Source organism: Mytilus galloprovincialis, chromosome 5 (assembly GCF_965363235.1).
Source record: "Mytilus galloprovincialis chromosome 5, xbMytGall1.hap1.1, whole genome shotgun sequence".
Taxonomy (NCBI): Eukaryota; Metazoa; Mollusca; class Bivalvia; order Mytilida; family Mytilidae; genus Mytilus; species Mytilus galloprovincialis.
The window spans coordinates 92,867,728-92,891,234 of record NC_134842.1 but is presented as its reverse complement, the minus strand read 5'-3'; the positions used below and the strand labels follow the sequence as shown (position 1 = coordinate 92,891,234).

Genomic DNA, 23,507 nt, shown 5'->3' with positions numbered 1-23,507 from the left:
AGGTCCAATTTGTTGCATGACGCAACCAGATGCTCCGCAAGGCGCAGCGTTATACGACCAAAGAGGTTGACCCCTGAACGGTTGGGGCAAGTATTGACACAACATTCAAGCTGGATTCAGCTCTAAATTTTGATTGTGATTAAATAGTTGACATAGCGTAGGTTTCGGACACAGAATGAATGTGGTCTAATGAACTTGAAATATTTTTTTTGCCTTTGAGCAATTCACTATGCTGTTGAATATTAATCCTCTCAAAAAAATGTTTGAAAAAATTTTCTTTTTATTTATGAAATCTGAAATGAGAAAAATTTAACTCCCTCCCCCCATTTTTTTTCACATCCCCCTTTCCCTTTTTCCAAAACTGATCTCAATTCAAATTTCTAATGGAGTTTGCAACAATAACTACTCATTTAAATACATCATAAAATATTAAAATGTAACAAAAGGTGCTTGTTATCACTGAATGGTAAAGATTGTTTTAATTTATCAGTTGGTAGTAAAAGTGAATATACATTGTATATTGTATAAAACAATGATTTAAGTTGATTCAACTACTATTCTGGACAAAGAAAGATAACTCCAATCAATTGAAAATTTCTTGCTATTGCACAATACATGTATTGTGCAATTAGATATTTCTTGCTATTGCGCAATACTGTGCAATTGAAAATATTTGCTATTGCTGAATACTGTGCAATTGAAAATTTCTTGCTATTGCACAATACTTAATATAATAATTTTGGATCCTGATTTGAACCTGGAGCTGTCTCTTTGACTGATTCATTCCTCATTTCCATTCTCAATTTTATTTTAAAACTGTTCACCTTATAAACAGCATGACTTTATCAGATGACAATACAAATACTATAACTCCTGACTAAACATCAGCTATAGTCGTTACGGTATGTACTTTAATTCAGTCATATCACAGGTGTGTTCTAGTATTATCACCAAGGAAAAATGAGGTATTTTTCCTTGGCAATATTTTTGAATAGTTTTGTATAAATAAATCTTTATTTTCTTTATTTCTTTAAGGATGAATTAAAGTGTTAGAATGTCAACATGTCAAAACTGAGTAAGGGCTTATTGCAAATATTTCACATCTTAAAGAGAATATAATTAGACTGTCTTTCTTAATTCTGGATTAGGGATTAAGGTAAACTTGAGGTAAAGCTATTAGCACCTTCAAAATATTACAATAAGACTGTAATTAGCTATTTCCTATTTAAGATAAAATACAATAGAAGTGTTATATTTTAGTTACATAATTTTATACTTTAACTATAGATTATAATTGATAAAAAGGTATCTAAGGGGTACCATCTAAGGGACCATATGTTCAATAATAAGGTTTAATATAATTACCCTCCCCTTTTCGGGAGTTATGTATTTTGATTGGTCAAGTAACTTTGATATACATAAAATGATTATTGAGATTTAGAGAGATGCGTTTTAGAAAGGGACTTGGATATATTAACTTTATGTAATTTAGAGGATTGGATAATTTTAGGCTTTGTCACATCATGGTGACTTAGTCCCATATTCGTATACATGTATGACTTGTGTTGTAAATACAAATGCTTATCTATTCGAGAATAATTAATATACAATCATCGAACTTAGTGCTTTATTGACTTCTTGTGCGTTATACAAAGAAAACCAGACAATGCGTTACCTATGCTCTACCATCATTATTCAGAGTTAGTTCCCCTACAAAATAATACTAAAGTTATTGTGCAAAAACCAAGAATAATGCTTATTTGGGCCCTTTTTTGGCCCCTAATTCCTAAACTTTTTGAACTAAAACTCCAAAAATCAATCCCAAGCTTTCTTTTGTGGTCATAAACTTTGTGTCAATATTTCATAGATTTCTATTTACTTAAACTAAAGTTATAGTGCGAAAAACAAGAAAATGCTTATTTGGGCCCTTTTTGGCCCCCAAATTCCTAAAATGTTGGGACCATACTCCCAAAATCAATCCAAGCCTTCCTTTTGTGGTCATAAATCTTGTGTTAAAATTTCATAGATTTCTATTCACTTTTACTAAAGTTATGGAGCGAAAACAAAGAATAATGCTTATTTGGACCCTTTTTTGGCCCTTAATTCCTGAACTGTTGGAGCCAAAACTCCCAAAATCAATCCCAACCTTCCTTTTGTGGTCATTCCTAAAGTTAGAGTGCTAAATATAAAAGTATTCGGACGATGACGACGACGATGACGTGATACCAATATACGACCAAGAAAATTTTCAATTTTTGCGGTCGTATAAAAATGAAGAATCCAAAGAAGTCAACTTCATATATAACTAATACAGGACAATACTGTTGATTAAAAATGACACCATTCCAGGCCCTTTTGTTTTCCAAATAATTAGTATTACCGATAGTTAACAAGTTATGGGTCAAATCCATACGAAACAAATAGACCACTTTCGAGTTCATCCGTCACTGGAAAAAAATCGTCAATTATGCGCGCCTTTATGACGTCATTTACCAGATAGAGGGGATCGCCTGTATCCCTGCACTGTTAACGTTCATCAAGTGTCTAAGTGATCATCATTGTGCAGGATAAACTAGAAATAATGTTTGTTTTGTAAGTACCTAATCACAATTCCCTAATGATAGCAGTGCTGATTTTCAATTATGAGAATTTAATTTGCCGAATAATTCGTGCAATTATAGTATTTTAGTATTCCAACCACTTGCTCAACATTGGAACAAAAGTGGTGATGCACCTATAAATGCACGAATGATGTTCACTAAAACCAGAGTTTTTGAAGGAAATGCATGGAACTCGAAAGTTGTCTATAGCCATGTGTCACATGTACATGTAGTTTCAGGTTGTATGTACATGATGTATGTATGTTCCGTATATTCCTCCTCTATTGGGAGCAATAGCAAGGGTTATGATGTAAAGGCGGACATTAAGCATGTACACTGTACGGTACAGATTTAATGTGAGCATTTGCCTTCCCAGTTGTAGTAAGAAAATTAGGATGGGCCCAAACAGATAGATCTTGAAACAGAGAAAAATGCACTTTTTGGGGATGTTGTCTCTTTGACTGATTCATTCCTCATTTCCATTCTCAATTTTATTTTAAAACTGTTCACCTTATAAACAGCATGACTTTATCAGATGACAATACAAATACTATAACTCCTGACTAAACATCAGCTATAGTCGTTACGGTATGTACTTTAATTCAGTCATATCACAGGTGTGTTCTAGTATTATCACCAAGGAAAAATGAGGTATTTTTCCTTGGCAATATTTTTGAATAGTTTTGTATAAATAAATCTATATTTTCTTTATTTCTTTAAGGATGAATTAAAGTGTTAGAATGTCAACATGTCAAAACTGAGTAAGGGCTTATTGCAAATATTTCACATCTTAAAGAGAATATAATTAGACTGTCTTTCTTAATTCTGGATTAGGGATTAAGGTAAACTTGAGGTAAAGCTATTAGCACCTTCAAAATATTACAATAAGACTGTAATTAGCTATTTCCTATTTAAGATAAAATACAATAGAAGTGTTATATTTTAGTTACATAATTTTATACTTTAACTATAGATTATAATTGATAAAAAGGTATCTAAGGGGTACCATCTAAGGGACCATATGTTCAATAATAAGGTTTAATATAATTACCCTCCCCTTTTCGGGAGTTATGTATTTTGATTGGTCAAGTAACTTTGATATACATAAAATGATTATTGAGATTTAGAGAGATGCGTTTTAGAAAGGGACTTGGATATATTAACTTTATGTAATTTAGAGGATTGGATAATTTTAGGCTTTGTCACATCATGGTGACTTAGTCCCATATTCGTATACATGTATGACTTGTGTTGTAAATACAAATGCTTATCTATTCGAGAATAATTAATATACAATCATCGAACTTAGTGTTTTATTGACTTCTTGTGCGTTATACAAAGAAAACCAGACAATGCGTTACCTATGCTCTACCATCATTATTCAGAGTTAGTTCCCCTACAAAATAATATGATCAGAACTGGGTCGCAGAATGTCAGCTAGCTCCCCCACTTATTGACATGCGATCCAGTCCGGTCATAGAGTGGTTCGAGGACCCGGCTTCGTTTACCGTGAAGAAGATGTTTTCTGAACTTTAAGGACTAGTGCCATAATATAGAAGACCTCCAGGACAGGAAACCGTAAAGGAATTTAGCTATTTACTTATTCCTTGGTAACTGCAGAGGGTGAGTACAGCCTACTATTTAAATCACCCGTGACACTTTTATATATAATAATTATTTATTTTATTCAAAATATAATTAGGTCAAATAAGTGATAAGGCTTATATTTCTCATCCCTCCTGAAGTCTTATATAATATTATATTATTAAAATGGCAAAGTCTTTTGAGTTCAAAAACAACTTCATGGCTAATGTAGAAACAGCCATTGTAAATAGTAATAAAATAAGGGTTAAGTTAGGTAATATTTATATTAATGCTCTTGTAGACTCTGGTGCTACAATTTCTGTTATTAATGAGCAACTGCTTAGAAGGGCATTTTATAAGAAAGAATTACCAGTCATAAGTAATACAGATTTACATGAAATTCGTGGAGTATGCAATACTGTACATAATGTTCAAGGGAAAATTGATTTGGACATAGATGTCAATGAATTAGTTATGCCCTTTTCTTTTTATATTTTAAGAGATGTTGGATTTCACTTAATCCTCGGTCAAGATTTTTTGACTACTCATAAGGCAAACATTAATTTTTCAAATGGTTGTGTATCATTTCATAATGATTTTACTATTGCTGCCTTAGAGTCTGGAAAGAATTTAGAAAGATATTTCATAGCAAACACAAACAAAACGCTTACTTTAAAAGCATATACAGAGAATGATATACAACTTTCTATCAATAAATTCCCAACAAATACAACGGTGCTGTTAGAGCCACACGATAATTTGATAAACAGACAAATATTAGGTTCAAATTGTCTCAGTGTAGTTAAAAATGCAAAAGTTTACTACAGAGTGCTAAATCCAACAAACGAAGACATCGTTATAAAGGCAAATTCACCAATTTCAAAAGTTTGGAAATCACCCACAAAACCAATCTGTGCCTTAGATAACAATTCAAAATCTGATGTTCAATTTCAAGACCCCATTAAAGAGGCATTAAATCTTAATGTTACAATTGATTCTGATAACATTACAAAAGAACAACACCAAACACTTCTGATGTTAATAGGAACAAATAGGAATGTTTTCGCAAAAGATGCATCTGAATTAGGCAAAACAGACTTGCATTATCACAATATTGAAACGACAAATGAAGCACCAGTAAGGTCTAAACGGTTTCAATATTCACCGAAAATGCAAGAAGTTATGGAGACACAAATCAAAAATCTCAAAGAAAATGACATCATAGAAGAATCAATGTCTCCTTACCATAGTAGTGTAATCTTAGTGAAAAAACCAAACAATACATACAGATTCGTTTTAGACTTTCGAAAATTGAATGAGGTCACTAAAAAAGTTTCTTTCTCAATTCCTAAAATAGAAGAGGTTGTTGATACAGTTGGCTATTCAAGAGCTAAAATTTTCAGTTCGCTTGATCTTGCTAGTGGATTTCATCAGGTGCCACTTGATGAACAGTCAAAACATAAAACAGCTTTTATGACACCACAAGGTCAATACCAATTTAAAAGATTGTGTTTTGGTTTAACAAATGCACCTGCAACATTTCAAATGTTAATGACTAAAGTCTTACAAGAACTAAATTGGAAGGTTGCACTTATATACATAGATGACATATTAGTTTTTTCCAAAAACTTTGATGAACATCTTGAACATTTAAATCTGGTATTTCAAAAATTAAAACAAGCAAAATTAACTTTACAACCCTCCAAATGTCATTTTGCGGCAAAACAAGTAAAATATTTAGGACACATTATCTCTGAACATGGCATACAGGTTGACAAATCTAAAACAGTTGCAGTTTCTGAATATCCAATACCAAAATCAGTCAAACAATTACGTAGCTTTCTGGGTATGTGCAACTATTACAGAAAATTTATTCAAAACTACAGTAAAATTTGTTCCTCACTTACAACACTATTAAAGAAAGATGTAAAATTTGATTGGACAACAAAACAAGATGATGCATTCAATACATTAAAACAAAAACTGACAACTGCACCAATTCTTGCATTTCCTGACTTTGAAAAAGAGTTTTTCCTGTCAATAGATGCGTCAGATTCAGCAATTGGTTATGTATTAGGTCAAAAAGATCATGAAGGACTAGAAAAAGTTATTGCATATGGAGGTAGAGGTTTAAGGGATCAGGAAAAACGTTGGCATATCAATCACAAAGAAGGGTTAGCTCTGATTGAGGCTATAAAAACTTTCAAATCGTATATAGCAAACAATCAGTTTACAGTTTACACTGATAGTATAACCGTGCGATGGCTAAATAATTCAAAAGACGCTACTGGACGACTTGGGAGGTAGTCATTGTTTCTACAGCAGTACACTTTTGACATTGTTCATAGACCAGGTACCCAGAACCAAAATGCTGATGCATTGTCACGAAGAGATTATCCGGTAGATAGCCAAGACAAGGAATATCAATCTGATGATGACCTTCCAGAGATTGGTTCATTACATGCTGAAAGAAAGGAACATATAGCAGTCACCTTTGAATTTGGCTGGGAAAACAGCATCCGGATTCCTGAAGTTCTAGCTATTGATGAGGCCCAAGTAAGAGATCCTGATGAGATGTTACCAACACGCCAAACCTTGTACCAGCTGCAAAGAAACTGTCAAGACTTCAAACCAATTTTTGACTACAAACTTAAAGGACTTGTTCCGGATGAGGTTCAGAAGGCAAGATCTCTTGTTGCAAAGGCATATCATTATGAGATTATTGATGGCATTTTGTACCATATGGTTTCTGAGAATTCAAGAAAACTTCCTCCAGGCCACAATTTCGTAAAACAACTTTGTGTTCCAGCTGTCCTGCGTCGTGATGTGATGTTATGTTACCATGATAGTAAAATGGCAGCTCATCCAGGTGTTGAAAGAAACCATGCATCCTTACGGTTAAAGTACTATTGGCCAAATATGTATTCCGACATAGACAAGTACGTAAGAACATGTGAACAGTGCCAGAAATCAAAGAACTCTAAACATCAGAGACCAGTACCCCTTACTCCTTTGCCAATTGAAAATGTGTTTGAAAGAATGCACATAGATTTCTTAGAACTATCAACTACACCTGACAAACACAGATACTTGCTACTAGTGGTTGACAGTTACTCGAAATGGTGTGAGGCGTTTCCTTTAAAATCAATGGAAGCTAAGGTGGTTGCTAAAGTATTATTCAATGAGATAATATGCCGCTGGGGAAGTCCTCGTTGTATCATATCTGACCGTGGTGCCAATTTCATGTCCAAGCTTGTTCAAGCTCTTTGCGAGCTATGTGATGTTACTAGACATTATACCAGTAGTTACCATCCGCAAACCAATGCTGCATGTGAAAGAATGATTCTTATATCATTCAATCCCTTCGTTCATATTGTAACAAAGAACAGACAGATTGGCCAGATTTTATACCTCCAATCATGATGGCTTACAGGTCCACACCTGCAACACAGTCAACTCAATTCTCACCATTTGAAATACTGTTTGGACAACCAATGAGGCTGCCTATTGATGTGTCTTTAATACCAAAACAAACCATGACAAGGGAAACTAAACAACATGTAAATGAATTGGTAAACAGATTAAAACTCTACCGTGAAGTTGCAGCTAAAAACCAGAAAGAAAAACAGGACAAATATACCTTTCAACACGACAAAAAAGCAGTTCAACCAACTTTCGTTGCTGGGGCAAAAGTTTGGCTATATTGTAGCAGAACACCAAAAGGCAAGAATCACAAATTAGTTCAAAGATGGACAGGTCCTTATCGAATTCTGTACAAAGGGCCAAATAATACCTTTAAGATTAAAAATACTGAAACACAAAAAGAGGTTAAGGCATTAGTACATGCTAAGAGACTGAAAGACTATCATAATCCGCTAGACCGGCCAAATTATTTGCTGCCTGAATATGAAGACATTTTACTTGATGCAGAGGAGCAAGATGATGACGAAGCCACACATGTTGAGCGTGATATTGACCTGACTGATTCACAAAACATGCAAAATGAAAACGATAATCAGACACAAAATGAAGTTCAGACTCAAAGTTCAGTTCAAAATGATACAAGTATTCCTGACAAACATAATTCACAGGTCAAAATTTCACAAAAATCAAACCAAGGGACATCACAAAATCAAACAAGATTACAAAACCCTCAAAATATTGCATTTCAGTCCAATGATATTGAAAAACTTGTTGAGTATAGTCTTTATCAGGGTAAACCTATATACAAAGTCAAATTCACTGGTAAGCCAGGAACTAGTTGGCAAGATGGTTCACGTATTCCAGAAAATTTAAAACAAGATTACCATAGACAATACAATGCAAAAGGACGAAAACGAAAACGCCCAGGGAAACACAAGTTTTTTGAGTCAGCTAAAAGTCATTCAGTTCATGTCATACAATCTAATAAGGCATTTCAAAAAACAAAACCAAGTTCATTTCAAAACAAGAGAAATTGTCAACAATTCAGTCAAGTACCTAATCAAAGAATTGTAAGCGTTTTATTAGACAAAAACCAAAAAGAGTCCAGATATTTAGTAAAGTTTTCAAACGGTAATGTCTGTCGAGGTCCTAAAAGTACTTTATTTATGAGTGATGATTTAAGGCCTGATGTGTTCAGGCAGTTTTTAAAAGTGCTTAAACAAGAAGAAAATATATGTGCAAAATCTCAAAATCCAGTACAACCAAATGATTTTGTTCCAGTATCACAGTTTGATATTGAAACAATGAAATTTATGCATCACTTTACACCTACAACACGAAGAGCAATACCCACACAATATTCATCTTGTCATGGCATTAACAGGTTCAGATTAAAATTAATTGAACATTATGCAAGGGTTAATGGCAGTGATCCAAGTCTGTACTAGTCCCTTACCAAAACTGGGTAGGTTATAGGTTCTGCTTTAATCGAGCTTTTGTTCTGGAAAGACATGCTCGTATAAGTTTTTAAGAATCTATTTACTTATCTCAGCATTCTTCATGCTCTTGTCCTAGACAAAGACCATGAAATTCATTTTTTTTTTCAACAGTATTGCAAATTTTTTGTTGTTGTTGTTTATATCATTCAACACTAAAATACAAGTAATAAGAGATAAATTAGAAATAACAATGATTGTTAGAAGTGATAACAAATATTTAGGAACAGTTATATACTGTAGAGTAAGGGTTGGTCTCGTCAACCAAACCTTACTTTTTACAGGCAGTTCAGTATGGAAGTGACGACTCCATGCTGAATTCATATCAAATTCAGAAAATTCATTTTCATTTGATTTTTTTTTAATATTATGATACATCATTGTTATTTTTGGTTTTGAAGTACTATTATAAATATCTTCTCAGGCAGTTATTGAAGTTGAAAAATTATTTTTACCCTCTATTACTTAAGTAAGGTGTTAGTTACCCTCAAGGGTTTGTACTTTATAGTGTTCAATTTATTCAAGTCTCAACTCAAGAACAATATTAATGCTATGTACATGCAGATACTAAACGTTACTCCATTAATGAACACTCTGTTCATTGCTTTTCAAAGGGCTAAGAATATAAATAATAGTTCCAGTTAAGATATTAATATTTCAAGTATTAAGGCCAAAATATATTGTCACAAGGTGATTTAAGTAAGCTGTGTCTCATAATACTCAGTAGTATGGAAGAAGATTCAATAACATTTGTGAACTAATACAGTTTAGACTATTTCAGAGGATTCTAGTGCAGAAAAGAACCAGAATATACAAGACATTTTCAAAGTTAATTGCAGTTCAGCAATCAAGTTTCTGTGCTTTGCTCGTGGGAAAAAGAGGTTATATTGAAACTCATTCTAGTGTCGGTTCATCATGCTTGTCAAAAATTATATAAAAGAAAAATCCATTAGGTTATGGATTTCATGTTACATTTCGAATATGTAAGCAATCATTGTGTGTCTTTTTGAAACTTCCATGTGGATATGGAGTTCAAAGTTTTACATTCGTTGATGTAAAACATCAGTGGGTCAGGTGAATCTCCATGTGGATATGGAATTCACAGTTTACGTCCGTCATATGAAAATTCATTAGTTTCATGCGGATTGAAACTTTAAAGGTCAGGAAAACCTTTTATCAGCTATGAATCGCCATGCAAATATGGGATTCACAATTTACATAGATCTAGCATATGTAAATTCAGAAGTTTCATGAGGATTGAAACTTCAAACCAGGCGACTGGTTGGTATGGAGCAAAATTTGTTGGGTAGGAATCGCCATACAGAAATGGGATTCAGAATTTACATCCAACATGTAAATTCAGACTTCAAACCAGGCGACTGGTTTATTCTGATAAAACATCCTTCAGGTACCACTCTCTTCTGAGAGGAAGGTTTGTTTGTTTCCAGAAGATTTTTCGTGTTTCGCGCATCAGAATAGATATATGTTCCAGAAGAAATCAAACCAATAGACAATTATCAAAAGATTCATATCAAAAGATTCATATCAAAAGAAGCAAATCATAAGACTGTGTTAAAATAACTATTCATTTCGTTAATAATGAGATTTATGTCAAAGGATTCATATCAATAGAAGCCAAAACCAAAAGATTTGTATCAATAGAAGCCAAAACCAAAAGACTGTGTTCGGATTACTATACATTTTTTGTACAATGACGTTAATAATGATATTCATGTGCATAATTCAGAATGTGTTACTTTCAATTATAATATATTTTCAACTATTGTAGAACAATTTGCTTTGCCATGCAATGATATAATTTTAAGTTAAATAATGTGTGTTGTCATGTAGTCTATATATTATGTACATATATATATGAAAAGATTTTTTTTTTATTGTTATTTCTTCTTTCTTTAAGAAAAAAAAAATCTTTTTTGGAAGAAGGGAGAGTATATCACCAAGGAAAAATGAGGTATTTTTCCTTGGCAATATTTTTGAATAGTTTTGTATAAATAAATCTATATTTTCTTTATTTCTTTAAGGATGAATTAAAGTGTTAGAATGTCAACATGTCAAAACTGAGTAAGGGCTTATTGCAAATATTTCACATCTTAAAGAGAATATAATTAGACTGTCTTTCTTAATTCTGGATTAGGGATTAAGGTAAACTTGAGGTAAAGCTATTAGCACCTTCAAAATATTACAATAAGACTGTAATTAGCTATTTCCTATTTAAGATAAAATACAATAGAAGTGTTATATTTTAGTTACATAATTTTATACTTTAACTATAGATTATAATTGATAAAAAGGTATCTAAGGGGTACCATCTAAGGGACCATATGTTCAATAATAAGGTTTAATATAATTACCCTCCCCTTTTCGGGAGTTATGTATTTTGATTGGTCAAGTAACTTTGATATACATAAAATGATTATTGAGATTTAGAGAGATGCGTTTTAGAAAGGGACTTGGATATATTAACTTTATGTAATTTAGAGGATTGGATAATTTTAGGCTTTGTCACATCATGGTGACTTAGTCCCATATTCGTATACATGTATGACTTGTGTTGTAAATACAAATGCTTATCTATTCGAGAATAATTAATATACAATCATCGAACTTAGTGTTTTATTGACTTCTTGTGCGTTATACAAAGAAAACCAGACAATGCGTTACCTATGCTCTACCATCATTATTCAGAGTTAGTTCCCCTACAAAATAATATGATCAGAACTGGGTCGCAGAATGTCAGCTAGTTCCCCCACTTATTGACATGCGATCCAGTCCGGTCATAGAGTCATACATTTTACATTCCTGCTTGGATTTAAGACAACAGACTACTGAATTTTCTTAACCATAGATCAACTGATACTGTATGAACAAAATCAAAACAGTGTTGTCAGTTAAGAGATAAAATAGTCCCAAACATGACAAAACAATTCAAACTAAAGAACAATCTACTATATATCACACATTGCCCTAGCTAGCAGATAACACTTTTTTCCATCTTACCACTTTTCCTTTACATGCTGAAGAAGTGAACGAAAACCCAATATATAATGTTTCAAATCAGCACGGAAGTAAAATATGTTGATTCAAGAAGAAAATTGGATTGTCAACTCTTATTTCTGTTCATATTCTGACTAAAAGAAACATGATATAAGTACCAAATCATGAAAAAGAGGGTACAATTTATTTTTAAATATTTTGACAATACATGGACTAGAATATATCTACTTTGACACATTCCCCATTTCCATTCTCAATTTTATATAGTACTAGAACACACCACTGATATTGCGGGTGCGTGACTGAATTAAAGTATATAACTATACATGTCAGGCCTGGGGCCATTACATGGCAATGTAATGCATTACATTACAATTACTTTGTGATTCTTCCATTACAATTACAATTACAATTACATTTTTTCTCACATGTAATGCATTACATTACAATTACTTTGCCTATGTAATGCATTACATTACACATTACTTTTTCAATATAAAAACTAAAAACATTTCAAAAATGATAAATATTACAGGGGTATATGTAGATATATATACAGTGTTAGTGACATAGACTTCAAATACTGGTTGATCAATATGTCCATTGAACTTTATCATCATATGAGGTTCAAAAGTGGTGTCATTAAGAGAACAGCGATCAGTTCTGTACACCTTTCTGGGAATACTAAAAAGCCTTTCTACAGCAGCTGATGTGTGTGAAATGGCTAACTACTTGATAGCTGTATTAGCCAAAGAAGAAAGGCACACTGAATTTGACTTCCATCATTCCAGTGCATTGATTGAAATGTCTTTACATGGCTCAGACATGTACTGCACCATACCTGTGTCTATACTCTTTGATGGAGTAGTAGGAGGCATGAAACTGGAAAAGTCACTTTTAAGTTTCTTAGGTGGTGGTAAAAAATAATAAAATTATCATATAATTTTGTTTCTTACATTGATCACTTAATCATTAAGACATCATTAAGGGATTTCAAAGGAATATAATAAATGTGTCATTAAAGGATTATCTTTTGAAATGCCCAAGGGCTCTGTGAGGACAAACATAAGTTGAGAAGATTTGATTGCAATAAAAACATTTTGATATTAATTAGGTGAAATAACAACACAGACAGGACCCAAACCACAGTTTGGTTTAAAAATGTTGTTTGACATATTCAATCTTTCACTGAAATACATGTAAGGTGTGTATAGAATTATGAAAATTTCATCTTCATATATTTTCCATTCATCTATATAGTTTTGTTTGATAAATTTTGATAAGATTTTTCATTGAACACCAAACCACCAAACACCAAAATATTCCTAATATCATTTTAAACAAATATCAGAAACCAAGATCAAGACTTGATAATTTTTACCATTTTATGTTTATTACCTTAATGTGTATTTTAAAGATTGATGTAATGTATTTAATACAGTAATTAACTGTGACAAAAAATTTATTCCATACTTTCTTTTGTTTTTGTTAATATTTTATTTTTATTATACAATATTCTTCAATTTTATGTATTTTACCAATTTGTAATGAAAAGTAATGTACTGTAATGGAGGTATCTAATCAATCTGACATACAACATTGTACAATGGTAATGACATTCTTTGTCCCAAAAAATTATCTCATGTATGTAAAGAAACCCCTAATGCTAACTCTATTTCTGCAAAATATTGGGGCTCATTGAATAAGTAAAGACCCCTAACCACTTACTTCTCCACAACCAGATGCTCCGCAGGGCGCACCTTTATACGACCGCAGAGGTTGAACCCTGAACGGTTGGGGCAAGTGTGGACACAACATTCAAGCTGGATTCAGCTCTAAATTTGGACTGTGATCAGGCCTGGGGTAATGGTAATTTGTAATTGTAATGCATTGTAATATTACATTTTTTGGATGTAATGCAAAGTAATTTGTAATGCACATTTTCTGCATTACAATTACATGTAATGTAATGATTACTTAAGTTAAAAATTGATGTAATGCCTCCATTACCGTACATTACTTTTCATTACAAATTGGTAAAATACATAAAATTGAAGAATATTGTATAATAAAAATAAAATATTAACAAAAACAAAAGAAAGTATGGAATAAATTTTTTGTCACAGTTAATTACTGTATAAAAATACATTACATCAATCTTTAAAATACACATTAAGGTAATAAACATAAAATGGTAAAAATTATCAAGTCTTGATCTTGGTTTCTGATATTTGTTTAAAATGATATTAGGAATATTTTGGTGTTTGGTGGTTTGGTGTTCAATGAAAAATCTTATCAAAATTTATCAAACAAAACTATATAGATGAATGGAAAATATATGAAGATGAAATTTTCATAATTCTATACACACCTTACATGTATTTCAGTGAAAGATTGAATATGTCAAACAACATTTTTAAACCAAACTGTGGTTTGGGTCCTGTCTGTGTTGTTATTTCACCTAATTAATATCAAAATGTTTTTATTGCAATCAAATCTTCTCAACTTATGTTTGTCCTCACAGAGCCCTTGGGCATTTCAAAAGATAATCCTTTAATGACACATTTATTATATTCCTTTGAAATCCCTTAATGATGTCTTAATGATTAAGTGATCAATGTAAGAAACAAAATTATATGATAATTTAATTATTTTTTACCACCACCTAAGAAACTTAAAAGTGACTTTTCCAGTTTCATGCCTCCTACTACTCCATCAAAGAGTATAGACACAGGTATGGTGCAGTACATGTCTGAGCCATGTAAAGACATTTCAATCAATGCACTGGAATGATGGAAGTCAAATTCAGTGTGCCTTTCTTCTTTGGCTAATACAGCTATCAAGTAGTTAGCCATTTCACACACATCAGCTGCTGTAGAAAGGCTTTTTAGTATTCCCAGAAAGGTGTACAGAACTGATCGCTGTTCTCTTAATGACACCACTTTTGAACCTCATATGATGATAAAGTTCAATGGACATATTGATCAACCAGTATTTGAAGTCTATGTCACTAACACTGTATATATATCTACATATACCCCTGTAATATTTATCATTTTTGAAATGTTTTTAGTTTTTATATTGAAAAAGTAATGTGTAATGTAATGCATTACATAGGCAAAGTAATTGTAATGTAATGCATTACATGTGAGAAAAACTGTAATTGTAATTGTAATTGTAATGGAAGAATCACAAAGTAATTGTAATGTAATGCATTACATTGCCATGTAATGGCCCCAGGCCTGACTGTGATTAAATAGTTGACACAGCATAGGTTTCTGACACAGAATGAATGTGGTCTAATGAACTTAAAATTTGTGTTTTGCCTTTGAGCAATTCACTATGCTGTTGAATATTAATCCTCTCAAAAAAATTGAATCAATTTTCTTTTTATTGATGAAATCTGAAATGAGAAAAACTTACCCCCCCCAAATTTTTTTTTCACATCCCCCTTTCCCTTATTCCAAAACTGATCTCAATTCAAATTTCTAATGGCCCCTAGCAATAACTACTCATTTAAATACATCATAAAATATTAAAATGTAAAAAAAGTGCTTGTTATCACTGAATGGTAAAGATTGTTTAAATTTATCAGTTGGTAGTAAAAGTGAATATACATTGTATATTGTATAAAACAATGATTTAAGTTGATTCAACTACTATTCTGGACAAAGAAAGATAACTCAAATTGAAATTTTTTTGCTATTGCACAATATTGTGCAATTAGATATTTCTTGCTATTGCGCAATACTGTGCAATTGAAAATACTTGCCATTGCGCAATACTGTGCAATTGAAGATTTCTTGCTATTGTGCAATACTGTGCAATTGAAAATTTCTTGCTATTGCACAATACTGTGCAATTGAAGATTTCTTGCTATTGCTGAATACTGTGCAATTGAAAATTTCTTGCTATTGCACAATACTTAATATATATATAATAATTTTGGATCCTGATTTGGACCAACTTGAAAACTGGGCCCATAATCAAAAATCTAAGTACATATTTAGATTCAGCATATCAAAGAAGCCCAAGAATTCAATTTTTGTTAAAACCAAGCTAAGTTTAATTTTGGACCCTTTGGACCTTTATGTAGACCAATTTGAAAACGGGACCAAAAATTAAGAATCTGCATACACAGTTAGAATCGGCATATCAAAGAACCCCAATTATTCAATTTTTGATGAAATCAAACAAAGTTTAATTTTGGACCCCGATTTGGACCAACTTGAAAACTGGGCCAATAATCTAAGTACATTTTTAGATTCAGCATATCAAAGAACCCCAAGGATTCAATTTTTGTTAAAATCAAACTAAGTTTAATTTTGGACCCTTTGGACCTTAATGTAGACCAATTTTAAAACGTGACAAAAAATTAAGAATCTACATACACAGTTAGATTCGACATACTAAAGAACCCCAATTATTCAATTTTTTATGAAATCAAACAAAGTTTAATTTTGGACCCTTTGAGCCCCTTTTTCCTAAACTGTTGGGACCAAAACTCTCAAAATCAATCCCAACCTTCCTTTTGGGGTCATAAACCTTGTGTTTAAATTTCATAGATTTCTATTTACTTATACATGTTATACTAAAGTTATGGTGCGAAAACCAAGAATAATGCTTATTTGGGCCCCTTTTTGGCCCCTAATTCCTAAACTGTTGGGACCTCAACTCCCAAAATCGATCCAAACCTTCCTTTTGTGGTCATAAACCTTGTGATTAAATTTCATAGATTTCTATTTACTTTAACTAAAGTTATAGTGCGAAAACCAAGAAAATGCTTATTTGGACCCTTTTTGGCCCCTAATTCCTAAAATGTTGGGACCAAAACTCCCAAAACCAATCCCAACCTTCCTTTTGTGGTCATAAACCTTGTGTTAAAATTTTTATAGATTTTTTTTCACTTTTATTAAAGTTAGAGTGTGAAAACTAAAAGTATTGGGACGACGACGACAACGACTCAGACGACGACGCCAACGTGATACCAATATACGACCAAAAAATTTTTAATTTTTGCGGCCATATAAAAAGCTCATTCTGATGTAATGTTACCAAAGAACTTCAAATTAAACCCAAAGAAATCTAATATAGCTGTACTTGTGTGAAGAAAAACTAGAGGCTCTTAAGAGCCTGTGTCACTCACCTTAGTCTATGTGCATACATGTATAAAACAAAAGACACAGATGGATTCATGACAAAATTGTGTTTTGATGATGGTGATGTGTTTGTAGATCTTACTTTACTGAACATTCTTGCTACTTACAATTTTCTCTATCCTGCTATCTATAATGAACTTGGCCCTTTAGTTACAGAGGAAAATATTTTGTAAAAATTTACAAAAATTTACCATGTTTACCTAAGTAATGAAAAATTAAAAATGACTATAAAGGGCAATTACTCCTTAAGGGGTCAACTGACCATGTTGGTCAGTGTGACTTATTTGTAGATCTTACTTTGCTGAACATTATTGCTGTTTACAATTTATCTCTATCTATAATAGTATTCAAGATAATAACCAAAAATAGCAAAATTTCTTTAAAAATTACCAATTGGGGGCAGCAACCCAACAACTGTTTTTCCAATTCATCTGAAAATTTTAGGGCAGATAGATATTGACTTGATAAACAATTTAACCCTGTCAGATTTGCTCTAAATGTTTTGGTTTCAGAGTTATAAGCCAAAATCTACATTTTACCCCTACATTGTATGTTCTATTTTTAGCCATGGCACCTATCTTGGTTGGTTGGCTGGGTCACCCCACACATTTTTTAAACAAGATACCCTAATCATGATTGTGGCCAAGTTTGGTGAAATTTGGCCCATTAGTTTCAGAGGAGAAGACTTTGTAAAAGATTAAAAAAATTACAAAAAATAGGTAAAAAATGACTATAAAGGGCAATAACTCCTTAAGGGGTCAACTGACCATTTTGGCCATGTTGACCTATTTGTAAATCTTACTTTGCTGAACATTATTGGCTTGTGGATTTTTATTTTAAGGATTCATAATCCTGAGTGTAGGGTAATAAGGGTGCCATCAAATAAATAGGTGAGAATGACAATTTAAGTCATTGAAACATTCAAAATTCAATTGAGTGTATAAAAGTCTGATTCTTTTTCAATTTATGCTATAGAATTTTTTTTAAGTGACTGAATTTATTGCAAGAATATTTATTGAAAGCGTAAATTTTTATTATTAATTTTGACAACAAATTTGTGAAGAGATATTTTGTATTGTTCTTGTGTGCGTTGAGGCCATATATTTTGTTGACAGTAAAAATATGCATGCGAGTTAAAAACGAGATGTGTTAATCAAAGAGCTGAAAGCTCTGAGGAAAAATGACACCACTGCCTCTAATATTGGGATATTTTTATGCAGGCTTGATTTTCACATACTGTAATAAGTTTAACATTGCAACATATTCGTATATGCGTGTGTGAAGTGAAGATGACAACTGACTGGTTTTTTAATACAAATGAACAGATCAAGAGTCAAGACTACCTGAATAATCTACAGTTTCCAATGACTACTGGCTGGTTTTTTTTTGTACAAATAAATAGGTCAAGACTACCTGAATGATCTACAGTATCCAATGACTACTGGCTGGGTTTTTTGGTACAAATAAATAGGTGATCAAGAATACTGGAATGATCTACAATATCCAATGATTACTAGCTGTTCTTTTGTACTAATAAAAAGGTCAAGACTATTTAAATGATCTACAATATCAAATGGCTACTGGCTGTTCTTTTGTACATACTAAACAAAGACTACCTGAATGATCTAAAGTACTCTAAGTAATGTGTAATTTTTTTCTTGCAATTACATTTTTCTAAATCAAGAATACAGACTACTATAAAAAAAAAAAGAAGATGTGGTATCATTGCTAATGAGACAACTATCCACAAAAGACCAAAATGCCACAGACATTAGTAACTGTAGGTCATCATACGGCCTTCAACTATGAGCAAAGCCTATACCGCATAGTCAGCTATAAAAGGCCCCCATAAGACAATGTAAAACAATTCAAACGAGAAAACTAACGGCCTTATTTATGTAAAAAAATGAACGAAAAACAAATATGTATAACACATAAACAAACGACAACCACTGAATTACAGGCTCCTGACTTAGGACAGGCACATACATAAATAATGTGGCGGGGTTAACATGTTAGCGGGATCCCAACCCTCCCCCTAGCCTGGGACAGTGGTATAACAGTACAACATAAGAACAAACTATAAAAATCAGTTGAAAAAGGCTTAACTCATCAGACGGACAAAAATACAAGTGGATTAGTATCCTTTCAACCCAAATGATTATGAAGAGCCTGTTGTAACAAGCTCTTATACCCCACTAGTCCTATAACATATGACTTCGCATTCTTATTAAATTTTTAACGTTTTTATACTGATATTTTCATTATTTTTTTTAATTTTGAATGCGAAGTGTGACACATTGATAGTAAAAAAAAAATATCAGAACAGTAAATAGAAATAGTAAATAATGCTCCCGAGCTAGGTCATATGTTATAGGACTAATTACCCACATACTCATTTAATAAGTTACTAGTGACATAGTTATTTCTGTTACTTGAAGCAAATTCTATTTCTGTAGATTTATACAATAGCATATAATATTGTTATACTTGTCTTATTTCACCTTGAAGATTAGACAAATAGGGATACTCCTTTGATTTTTTATTTCATGTCAGTCAAGTCCCTTTATATGAAACTTGAAACCACTTATCTGCCATATTGATATTTTATAACAACTCTGCTCAATTTGATATTCATTCTTTAACCATATCATAGTAAGCTAATTTTTAATTTACACTAATCCACAATCTTTCATGTCAAATTTCTGTCTCCATTTAAGTTTATGCTTTTGAACCATCATGGTATTAAATACAATTCCAAGTAATTATGCTGTTATAGTGGGTCATCATATATTCAACTTGGGTGGCATTCCAGTTATTGAAATTTGTGTCAGATTGGATAATGAACTAGACCTTTAGGAATTGATCTCATTATTTAATATGGAACGATAGTATGGGAACCATACCCGGTAACAAAATAAAACATGTCAAGCGGCAAAATTTATCACCAGAGATTACAAGTCAAGAGAGGATGGATAGTCTCCAAAATGCTTGCCAAACTGGAAATTCAACAAGATCTCCAGACAAGGACGAACAAGGAGTTGAAGCCAAAGTTAGTATTTATGTAAAAAGTAGTTGAGGGGCTGATTTAGGCTATTGAACCAGACAAATTCCTCAAAAAAGCATGTCCAAAGAGAACCATAACTGCAGAGAAATTCAAAGAATACCACGCAACAATTATTGTGGAAAACAATCGAAAAGCAAGTAAAGAATAACTCTTACTGTGAGTTTATTGACATTCCACTAAGTAAAACACCGTACATTATGCAAACTCATCCTTTGTAAGACAGTGATCGCACCGAATCAGCTATGACGACACTGTTGTGCACGTATCAAACGTAGAGAGCTTCAAATCTGTTCTCCTGCCCCGCCAATAAATCGGCGGCGCTCTCTGAAACCGTTGTATTAAAGCATCTATATCGACAATTTATTCACATGTCATACAGATACAGTCTGTTACAGACTCTACAGGTGTAAGTTTGTAAACAAAGATGGATTTCCGGTACTTCGATCTGTCTTATAACTAGTAGAAAGTGGACCAACACGGACATATTATATTTTCTGATAAAAAAGGCAGTTTTTTGTAAAACGAAAAGACTATCAAGTATTCCCCGATTAATTATATATCTTTAATGTTTAAACAATGTTTCAGTTTTACTTCACATAATCAATAAAGTTATAAAAATAGATTTATGAGTATCTTAACTACATTGGTTGGTACACTTCGATCTTTTTGATAATAGGTCCGGAGGTATGTACATTTGTAAACTGGTTCCCGGTTGATTATATTACTACACATGATAATACAAGCAGATTCCAGTTTGTATGTAAAATAGTAAATACGAAAACCAAGCGCGGTAAGCGGAGAAATGTAATGGGGAAGAAAATATACGAAACCAAGCGCGGAAGGCAGAGAAATGTAATGGAAGTTCAGGTCAGCAGTGTTGGAACAAGACGCTGAAAGCTTCATTTTCCAAAAAAATAAACATATTTCACTTATAGCCATAAACGAAAAGGGTTGGGGTCATGTATGTAGCAGGAGCAATTCTGCTGGGGATGCGGACCACAGCTTGTTCTAGTTTGTGAATTGATATATAAGAACAAGATGGATGCTTAATATAAAAGCGCTATCTAAATAAAAGAAAAACCAAAAAAACAATGAAAACAATATATAATTTATTCAATAAGTACAATGCACTAACCTCATAGGGAGATTTTAGTGCAGTTCAATAATTTAATTCAATATTAAATTCCAAACCACTTATATAATATGATTAAGTCTCTAAACGAAGGTTATATATGATATAATTCCAAACCACTTATACATGTTATATAAAATGATAAAGTCTCTCAAAGAAGGTCATAAATTATTTATAGCAACAATGCAAATACTAAACTTTAAACATAAATAAATATCTTTAACATGTTTAACAAATGAATTCAAAAAAGCAATATCTATTCAATTTACCAAATAATGTACTGAAGAAGTATCATGTGTAGTATATTAAGTATTGTCATATATTCTATATTGATACGTTCTGAATAGTGCTGTGGCTGTTCTGTACGATATGTGACTGTATGAAAGTACCGGTTGGGTACCAGATATGATGATTGAAAACAATGCTGAATAAACGTGTCTTCTCAAATGTAGTTCGTTAAATCGGCCAGATATATATTAAACATGAACCATCGACACTACAATTGGCGACGAGGATAAAGAAGAAACATTGAACTTTAATGTGGTAAGCTGATTTTTGTAAAATGGCAGCTAAAATCGATTTAAATCCAGTTGGAAATTTCGATGTCAGTGGAGATAGACTCGGACAATCATGGACTCGGTGGTTGAGAAGTTTTGAACTTTATGCAACAGGAAAAGGTGTAGACGACAAGAAACAAAAGAAAGCATTATTATTGCACTGTGCAGGACTCGATGTACAGGATATATACTTCACATTAACGGAGGAAGATGGTGACGACGATTTTGATAAAACGATTAAAACATTGAAGAAACATTTTGATGCCAAGATAAATTTTTCAGTAGAACGTTATAATTTAAGAAGTATCAAACAAAATGAAACAGAAACAATAGATCAATACATCACAAGATTGAAACAACAAGTAGTATTGTGTGATCATCCAGACCCGGACGCACAAGTAAGGGACCAGGTCATAGAAAAATGTCGTTCTAATAGATTACGTACTCGACTTCTTGAAAAGGGACCACGTTTGACCTTAGATGATGTAAGAACTATTGCAAGAACTTTAGAAATGGCTGAAAAGCATTCTCGCGAAATGGAGGGTGCAACTGGTTATGGCAACAACCCATCAAGTAGTCACGGAAGTGTTAATAGAGTCAATCAAAGAAAACCAACACAATATGGACAGAACAAAACAAAAACAAAATCAGGATTAAAATGTTATCGATGTGGGAGAGGACACTTCGGTAAAGATCCATCTTGCCCGGCACAAGGTAAAACATGCAATAAATGTGGGAAAAGTGGTCATTTTGGAACCGTGTGTAAAACGAAACAAGGAGGGCAACAAAATCAAAGAAGATATGGTAAATATGGTACTAAAAGTGCAAAAGGTATTGTCAACTATGTGGAATCAGATGATGATGAATATGCATTTATTGTGAAAAATCAAAGTGATAAAAATGATGCATTTATTGTGAAAAATCAAAGTGATAAAAATGATGAAATTGAAATTAATGCTGGTGGCATAAATATAAAGTGTGTAATTGATAGCGGTGCATCAGTAAATATTATTTCAAGTGCATTGTGGAAAAAATTGAAAATTCAGAAAATTGTGTGTAAATCTGAAAAATCAGAAAAGAAATTATATTCTTATGGTAGTGAAACACCACTAGAGGTGTTAGGAAAATTCACATGTGAAATAAATGTCAAAGGTCAATCTGAAAGTGTAGAAGGTGCATTTTATGTTGTGAAAGGAAATAGTGTATCTTTGCTGGGAAAAGCAACAGCTATACAATTAGGTGTTTTGAAATTAGGAATTAATAACCGAATTTATTCAATAAATGATATTAGAGAAAAATATAGTGATTGCTTTAAAGGAGTAGGCAAATTGGAAAATTTTAAATTAAAGTTGCACATAAATTCAGAAGTTGAGCCAGTTGCGCAAAGAATGTATAGGATACCGTTCACATTGAGGGAAAAAGTGGATAAAAAACTTGATGAATTAGAATCACAAGACATCATTGAGAGAGTAAA

General features: G+C 32.4%; 1 protein-coding gene across 1 annotated transcript in view; it reads right to left on the bottom strand.

Moving 5' to 3' along the window:
• Positions 1-23,507, bottom strand: part of LOC143074202 (uncharacterized) — a 39,937-nt gene that overhangs the window by 11,563 nt on the left and 4,867 nt on the right. The gene's annotated exons all lie outside the window — the stretch shown is intronic.